This window comes from Oncorhynchus keta, chromosome 29, assembly GCF_023373465.1.
Source record: "Oncorhynchus keta strain PuntledgeMale-10-30-2019 chromosome 29, Oket_V2, whole genome shotgun sequence".
Classification (NCBI taxonomy): domain Eukaryota; kingdom Metazoa; phylum Chordata; class Actinopteri; order Salmoniformes; family Salmonidae; genus Oncorhynchus; species Oncorhynchus keta.
Genome location: NC_068449.1, coordinates 27,263,564 through 27,273,393, shown reverse-complemented (window position 1 = coordinate 27,273,393; position 9,830 = coordinate 27,263,564).

Below are 9,830 nucleotides of genomic sequence, written 5' to 3'. Positions count from 1 at the left end.
TCTGCCAGGAGACTGTGTGTACTGTAGCTAATTGCTTGTGTTTCTTACTCAGGAGTGATAAATAAATAACAGATACACTGTCATAAAACGTTTTTTTTTTTTTACAAGCTGCTAACAGCTGGAGCCGTGCTGGGAGAGACACCATGGGGAACGCTGGTGTGTTCTGGATCCAACCAGCGTACACGTGGTGGGTTGGAGACCTCAGAGAAGGTCCTGGGTTGCCCCCTTTTCCCCCTCCTATCCATCCTTCTCGTCTCACCTCCTCTTTCCTGCTGTGTTTCAGGCTCCCCACTGATGGCGCAAAGGTACTGGAGGGGTAACCGATGGAGCAATGCAACAAATTTGGCAGTTAACCCAGCACCAACCTCTGCCATGTTTGAACGGTTGCCACAGTGACCAGGAGGCCCACACGGTGAGGTTTGTGCTTTCCGTTTTTCACACCCGTGGCACCAAGGCAGGAAAAGCAGATTGGGATAGGAGGTGTTGGAACTGGAGACCTAGAGAACACAACACAATAAAACATGATGGGGAGAGGTGTTTCCAACTCTTAAAAGGAGGATCCAAGATTGGATAGCCTGTCCATAATTTCATCCAGAATGGTATCCTATCTCTACTCCCTGTGCTGTGAACCTTATCCAGAGTACCGGGATTATTTCAACTCATCCAAATGGTTTAGTATTGCCATGAAATAACAAATAGGGAAATGGGTGTCTTGAAATTGTATGTATGAAGTTGAAAAAGCAAGGCTTTTTTTTTTGTTCTTTTTTCTTTGTGATATGCAGAAGACATGGTGAATCTATTGGCACAGATAAGGCATATAGTACATAAACCTATTAGTCCACACACACACACACACACACACACACACACACACACACACACACACACACACACACACACACACACACACACACACACACACACACACACACACACACACACACACACACACACACACACACACACACACACACCTGCTCCCAGGCCCCTCAGCCGCTGCCATAGTAAAAGTACATGATTTCTAGCTGCAGCCCTCTTAAGGGTCCTTCAGTTTTTACAAAATTAAAACAAGCCTAATGCTTGTGAGTCATTTTGAAATCACCATTTTATAATTTATTTATCTTTTTATTGACAGCAGAAAATTTGTGTCATGTCAACTAGCCCCAGGGACCACTGTGAAAGTGCAGAGAGCAGAAAATGTGGCTTGAGTTAGCCAGGCGGTGCCTGACGAGGAAAACTACAATGCATCACTTGAAGGTTTACGTTTTTTCTGAAATGTTTTCATGTTTTTTTGCGGTTGTGCTTCATTAGGATGACCAACGTAACATTCTGGGATTTTACATTGTGTGGCATGACAGCTCTAAGACTCATTCTGTGGTAAATGTTCAGCAACATGCTGATTTTGACTGTGATTTACAGGTAATGTGACTAAACCATGATGTTAAGGGCTTCTCAGCACACTTCAGCTCAGGTTGCAAAGTGCCCCCCTAACCACAGATTTAAAATCAGATGTATGCAATGTCATCAAAAGTCTAAATATTTAGTACGCATGGAAAGGGGGAATTTGTGCAAGTTTAGAGCACCACCATTAGGTAAATGATCTGAGAATTGGTTATTGTTTTGGGAACAGTAATTGGTGACATGTTTTAGCTAAAGCCTTTCAAATCTCTTATTCCTCAACATGGGGACAATTGGGGGTACTCCAACCCTCCAAATAAAAAAACGGTACATTTCAGGTTTGTTTGGTCTGCTGTATCTCGGCCTCTGTGGTAGTCACATTGTTTTTGACACTTTTATCTGAATCCCACAGTTCTTACCTGTCTAAGAGTACGAAGCACGTGTTTATAGTTTCAAAACCAAAATGTACTTTGAGGGTAGTATACAATATTATGTGTCGTTTAGAAAATGCCACCAGAGGGGGTCAGAGTTTAAGAGGTTTTAACCTACACCGTTACTAGGTAAACAAAATAAACTGGAGGTGGACCAATTGTCATAGCATACCCTATAAGTGCAATAAATACATTTAAACATGGAGGCTGAAGAAATCACATACAGTAGAAGCATCGTAAGTAAAACTGGATTTAGAAAAAAGTCAGTAGCGACTTGTACACATTTGCACTTATAACATAACTAAACTCACGGTAACCACCTTAAAACTTGAAACCTTTCTAGTGCTGTGGGGTGAACTCCACACTACAGTAGGGATCTGAGCTGTCTGTCAGGGTGCCATGCCCCAGGTTAGACTCAAGCAGGCAGGCAGACGTGTGGGGTAGACTGGATCCCACCCCTGAGCTGCAGCTCTCAAATCAACCCACAGAAAATAAACGCTGCACTGCCAAAGGGACTCGTTTATCAAATCTGAAATTGCACTCATAGGGCAAAATAACCTACAATTACCAGCTAGAAATTAACTTTTCAGTCAGCCATCCAGAAAAAGATCATAGGATATCCTACAAAAGGGAATTATTGTGAACCCCTGGCCTCCCCCTCCCACAACCCCATACATTCCAACAACTCCCCATTTACTTAGAATGTCACAAACCTGCAGTCCCATAAAAGTAGGGTGCATGTTTATGCATTTAAAAATCTAGTTGTAGATTCTATAGGCAGTCGCAGGATGTGTTTAGTTGGTTGCTTTCAAGGGCAAATCAGTGTGTGTGTCCCTTGGTGCTTTAATCTGAAAGTTTTCCTCCCAAACAACTTCAACAGACCCATACTTACATGGAGAGCTCTGTTGCTACCAGTTTCACCAAGATATTTAGACCGCTCCCCAAAACTTCAGCTTTTCCAGCAAAAGCAATTACGCGCTGTTGGCCCAAAGTAAAGTGGAGAGGGACTCTCTTTAAAGTGTGTAAAATTCCCTCCTTGTTTAATTATGTAGTGCTGGGTGGAACCTGGGGGCCTGGGACTCCATTCTACTTGCAGTGCTTTTTCCATGGCACACATATGCAGGGCATTGGTTCCCACGGAGAGATCGGAAGCACAGCGGATCCCAAACAAGAGGCTATGGCGTTTCCCAAAGCCCTTAGCTGCACGGTGACCTCATCGCCTGACCACCTACATCTCCACAAACTTCCAAGCATGAGGTTGGGCACCCCGAGTGTGGCATCCGACTGTAAACTGTGATGTCACGTGTGAGTCATCCACATCTGAGGCCTAGCTATGGGGACTTTACATCTTGACAAACCCAAGTCCCTTTCTCATGGTGGATTAAGGCTTTCCAGTTAATTGTGTCGGAGGGGAATAGTTTACTTCTAGCTGACTTGGCGGTCGAACCTCATTTTCGTAGCACAATTTCTTATCAAATAATGGTATAGTTTGCAGAGGACCTGCAGCATATGAAACACACCCTGTAACAGTGCTATACTTACACGCATACACACTTTACACAGTATATGACATATATTTCCCTTTTCAGTCTTTCAAATAAAGCTGTCGTGCAATGTTGACATTACAAACAAATTTGATTAAACAAATATCCAAGCTGGAGACCGCAAGTTTGATAAACAACTCAGTCACTCCTTATAAATTAATAAATGTATTGCTTTTACTACTGTTTTGATATATCCGTCGAGCCCCCGATTAATCACCGCCAGCTGCTTACACAATGTCTCTGTTTTCTGGTTTACAGAAAAATGAATGATCTGTAACTAAATAGAAACTTGATGTGTACATAGTCTCTCTCAATGCAGTTTTGCCAATATTCATTTTCACATTCCACGATCATCTTACAGAAAACGTTAGACATATCAAGAATGTTATAAGTATACAACAACGCACATTAGACAGTGAGCCAAGCCACAAGTTGATGTATCTAGCAACAGTGTCTTGCTAACTTTGCTGACAGAACCAGAACAAAGGGTGATAATAAAGATGTCAAAAGCAGTCAGCATTCATCCCTTCAACTATTCAAAATCTGCAGGTCACTGAATCTGTTATTGAGGCCTGATAACCTTGCTGAAGAAAAACGGCATAGACCACTGGTCCAGCATAGGTGCTGGTTTTGTTGGTGACCAGTCTTCACAACATTTTTCGTGGTGCCTTTGTTGTGTTTTTGATGTGCCTTCGATGTGTTTTATGGTGACCAGCCTTCGCTGTGTTTTGCTGGTGACCAGCCTTCGCTGTGTTTTATGGTGACCAGCCTTCGCTGTGTTTTATGGTGACCAGCCTTTGCTGTGTCTTATGGTGACCAGCCTTTGCTGTTTTTTATGGTGACCAGCCTTTGCTGTTTTTTATGGTGACCAGCCTTTGCTGTTTTTTATGGTGACCAGCCTTTGCTGTTTTTTATGGTGACCAGCCTTTGCTGTTTTTTATGGTGACCAGCCTTTGCTGTTTTTTATGGTGACCAGCCTTTGCTGTTTTTTATGGTGACCAGCCTTTGCTGTTTTTTATGGTGACCAGCCTTTGCTGTTTTTTATGGTGACCAGCCATCGCTGTTTTTTATGGTGACCAGCCGTCGCTGTGTTTTGCTGGTGACCAGCCTTCGCTGTGTTTTGCTGGTGACCAGCCTTCGCTGTGTTTTGCTGGTGACCAGCCTTCGCTGTGTTTTGCTGGTGACCAGCCTTCGCTGTGTTTTGCTGGTGACCAGCCTTCACTGTGTTTTGCTGGTGACCAGCCTTCACTGTGTTCTGGACACTGGTGCATAAGCTAGTCACCAGCAAAACCAGCATCGTCACATCCCAGCTAACAGATAACTTTCTGAGAACCATATGTTTCTTTAAGATTGGTGAGAGTGAGGTTGTCCTATGGCTATTTTGCACACAACCTTCCCACAACATTCTAGAAGTAGATATTTATATTCTAGATATTTGCTTGGCTTTGGAACATTCTCAGCATATTTAAGGAATTTGATTTTCTTGATATTTCAATACTTTAACACAATGTTTCCTAAAAGTTCAAACATGGTTAAATTTATTTTAAAAATGTGGTAATGTTCTAGAAACATTCTCCAACTGGTTTGACATTGGAAATGTTCTCAAATAGTTCAGAGAACGTTAAGAAAGTATGTTCTCCTGTGGGAATGTCAATACTTCAGCATAACCTTTCCACCAGGTTTCATCATGGTTCTATTTAAAGTGATTTTTTGAAATTGTTTCGAAGGCGTTAGGAAAAAACCTTATTCTCTGGCAATTTCAGTACTTCAGCATACCATTTCCTACAGTGTTCCTCATGGTTCTATTTAAAGTCATGTTCTCCGAACATTAAGAAAACTTTCCATATAAACCACAAGACAACATTAGTAGCATAAAAAAATGATACATTCCTCTATCAGCGTCAACAAAACTCTCTCTATCCCCTCCCTATCTTGTGAAGTGTGTTCAGGTGTGTTGGCCGAGCCTACTAATTGGCCACCCCTAATCTTGATGAGTGCTTGTTTCCTTTGAAATGGGGTCTGTTTGAACAGGCTAAATAGAACCACTTTGCATGCTAGCTCTATCCTGGTGGCACAGTGGACTAATTCCATGGATAGAGAAGATTATACTGTTTGAATCTCAATGACGCCGTGCCATTATCATTTTTTTCATGTATTTGCATGATTAATGCCAAAGCAAATTAATTTCCATGTGCCCTATCTGTGCTTGGAGTTCGAAACAGTTAACCCAAGTCTTATTGAAACATTTAGTGAAAGTTAAGGAACATTAAAAACCTCCAAATAACCTATTATTCCCATTCTCAGAACATGAATAAAACATCCCAGGAAAACTTTCAGGGAACCATAATAAAGCGTTCTCAGAACCTCGTAGCAGTCTAAAAATGTACGTTCCCAGAACAAGGAAAAATGTCACTTTCTGGTTTACCGATCAGGAAACTTAGTGTATGGCTTTGTTCCCAGAACCAATAGGAAACCAAAGCCGTACGTTCCCACAACTTCCAATGAATTAAATGTACTATCTTGGATCCTACTGGCTTGCAAAGTGATGTTTCATTCCTATTGGAATCCAGCCAGAGAAGGGATATCCAACAATTGGAACTTTTCTTCACCCACAATATGCATTCAGAGTGACTGCCAGGGCTAGAAAAATATATAAATGATACTACCCAAACCAGCTCAACTGGAACAGCCATTTCAGTAAGGGGTGCAATAAATCCAACTAAGAGATTGGATTAGTTTAGAAACATGTATGTTATTGATCTTGTGTAGCATAAGATTAATTAATCCATCAATGTACATGGAAAAACACAAACAAAACATATGTCGCTTTGGATAAAAGCGTCTGCTAAATGGCATATATTATTATTATTATATCATATATTGAAACAAACAATTACAAAAATGAACTGCAATAGAGCATGCTGGGAAAAATGATATCGGTGGGCGTGATCAGACTAGCATAAGCAGCTAGACCATGCATGACCAGCATACTCCAGCATGGACCAGCTGGGTCATCAACATTCCAGCATCACCAGCACAAGCTTGTATGTGTCCAAAGCACAGAGATGACTGGTCACCCATGTCCAAATGACATCAAAGGCTGGTCACGAGCAAAACCAGCTAGACCATGCTAGTAAACCAGCATAACCAGACAGATCACGCTTGTCAGACCAGCTTGACCAGCTAGACCATGCTGGTCAACCAGCACAGACCAGCAAATACCATCATGGACCATCTTGAAATTAATGCTGATCTATGCCTGGGGTGTTTTCAGCAGGGAACTGAACACTAAAACCCATGAAAATAAAAATGGAACCGTTCCTGGTGCTGCCCATGAGTTTGACAGGCCCGGTTTAAATTGACAGAGGGTTGGTCCCCTACAGATGGAAGGAGCAAGTTCATATGAGCAGACCTCCATGTCCTATCCCAATATCCATGATGACCCAACTTGCTGTTCTTCTCCTCTCCTCTCCTCTCCTCTCCTCTCCTCTCCTCTCCTCTCCTCTCCTCTCCTCTCCTCTCCTCTCCTCTCCTCTCCTCTCCTCTCCTCTCTGCTTTGCGTCCCATCTTCCTGCCCACGGTTCGCCCACACTGGGATGTTAGCATATTCGGACTGCTTGGAATTCCTTCCTGCCATCTTAGGAGCGCACACTGCGTTTTAAAACTTGCTGGGCCCTTTCAAGTTTTATTTGAAAGTATGTAGTTACATTCTTGAAAGAATAACAGGTCCCCGGAGTGATTTATACAGAGTATTAAATGTCAAGGTTTGAAAAGACATAGTTAACACTCGCTCATCCACTTAAGAGCTTCTCAATGGCCTAAAATGTTCAGGGGGCTTTAGGCTATTGATGTGCAGTAAAAATGAATATGCAGAGAACAAGAAAAAGAGGGAGACAGAACAGAAAGAGGGAGTATGAACTGACTAGCTTTCATGTAATATCTTACTCAACCAATTTGAGTCGCTGAAAGGTCCATGGGGTTGGTCCACGGTCTATTTTGGATTCTAAAGATTATATGCTTTTCCACAGCCAGTGCTTAAACTATAACATAGATGTAGTGTAGAGTATATCAATACCGTAGTTCCTGGAACTCACTGAAGTTCAGTCACTTAAGACGTCCTACCTGCTGCCATTGCTGTTCTGCTGGCGCTCTAGGTCAAAAGTCAAGTGCCATGTTTACTTTTGATGGTCTGTGACCCTCTGGTAATTCGATTAGGAAAACTTTGCCTTTGGAATGGAACTCTGCTTAGCTTTTGTCAGCGAGTCAATTCTGCTGGATGTATGAACAGCTTTTTGTGCTGAGTTACTTCTCTTAAGAAATCTGATTGGTTGACTATGAGACCCTTTAAATAAGTTGATTGGTTGACTGACTAGGATACTCCAGAGATCCTGCACCGTGTAGGGCAGTGGTCACAAGGAAATCTGTGTTCTAAGCTATGCTAGCTACTCCATTCTACTTTACTCCCCTCTATCCCAGTCTATTCTACTCCACAGTGGAAAATAACACCATGGCTCTTTATTACAGAACAGTAGGACTCACTGGGCTGTTTGTTCTACTCCCTCCTGGCTTAGCTCTGGCTCTTAGGACCTCAAGTCTTGGCCATTTCAATTCCCCTCTCTGATTAAAGAGGTATCTCTAAGCGCCAATCCAAGGCCCTGATAAAAAAAAGCTTTTTAATCCATTGAGAAAGTCTCCAAAGCTCACTGGAGCTCTGGCATCAGGCGTTGCCCCACTCAGCCAGGGTCTGGACAGTGTTGTGGCAAAAGTGTCTCATCCCTCTGCACTGAGAGACGGACCTAAAAAAAGGCTAGGGCTGCCACTCACTTGAGCGGTTGCCTTTGATAACATCTGCATGGAGGAGCTTTGAACCAGCGACAACAGGAGATGGAGGGACATTAAAGACCTGTCACTCACTTGGCAAAAGAGTGGCAAACGATTCCAATCATCTACTGACCCAAGTTCAGTCACAAACAAAGGACTGAAGTGTCACTGATGCCTTCTCTAATGGAGCCTGTGGTACCCGAGTTTGACTGTTGAACATAGGGTGTGACAGGGGCTATAAGATATTTTGGGGTATTTCGGTAAACACTTACAATACTTAAAAATATATTTTTTAACAATACAAGCTGAAGCATCTGTTCGATTTCTGACAAAACATTTAATTTGACTTTCTTTTGACTTGCATGTCATCGAAACCTTTAGGATTTCAAAATTCCTAATTCTATTCAGTGCATGTGACCTCAAGGGGAAAACATTTTCCACGTTAGCTCGACGATGGAAAGATGTTTATCAAAATAAGGCTTTCTTGCTAAAACTATAGCTTCAAATTTACATTCACGTGGATAAAACATTTAACCGTGACTTAAAACTTCAACATTCCGTGTAAAAGCAAACTGATGGTGTTTATTAAACAGTGTTTTTCAGCTGAAGTAGACAGGCCGGAAGAGGCAGTGACCTCTCTTTGTTCTAACCAATCCAACATCCATCCCTCTTCATTTTCTTTGTGTTTACTTCTACGTTCATGAGTTTACATGCCAATTCCATTATAGGGATTAAAATAGTTTGTGCAATCCCTCCTCAACTCCTCACCACCACCCTCTTTCCCTCCCTTTAACCCCTCCCGCCACTTACTGGCTTTCAGATCCATGGGTTGAGTTAAGGGATTACTGGCCAAACGCGCTGTAGCACAGACCATTACCCAGAAATAGGAGATGGCTTGGTTGAAGAATGTTCCAGCGAGAAGCCTGGGACCTATAGTGAAAGCTATGTTTGATCAATTGCCATGGCACGTGTCTGCACTAGTGAATACTTCACTAAACATCTGAAAAAAAGAAAGAGAAAACTAAGGTGTGTTATGACACGGGGCCAGGGGTCTGCACTCCCAGGTTACCTTTGAGCTCCTGTTGATTATGGGCTGGCGTTCACAGGTGAGTGGCTCCAAGCGGGATTTAGAGACTCATAGCCGTGGAGGTGAAATCATCCACTCTCTCACCAAAAGCACCGGCACAGGACTGTTGACCTTTTCAATTGCCCAATGGCAGATGCCACCTGATGACTCAGCTCAGCATGCTCACATAAAAAGAGGAATGCTACTGCAATAAGCGAAAAGTAAAAACAAGCATGACCAATCTTTATAAAGAACAGAAAGTACAAAGTATGGCTAATGGGGTATTTTCCACATCAGTTTGGGGGAGTAAATTGACTGCGGTCCCCTCCCTGACTGTGCAATGGGTGATGGTTCAGCCAGTGCCTGTAGGGCTGAACCACCTAGGGTTGGTAATCTCAGAGGGATCTAATGGGGCTCAGTGGGGCTAAGCCCGGTCAATGCCTGGGAGTGGACCTCCATTAAAGACCCACAGCCAGGTGTCCTCAGCCCCATCAGGCCTGTACTGTGGGGAAATCCCACCCCAGCAAAGCTCTTATCCCTCCAGAGTGGGAGGATCGAGGATCCCTATGG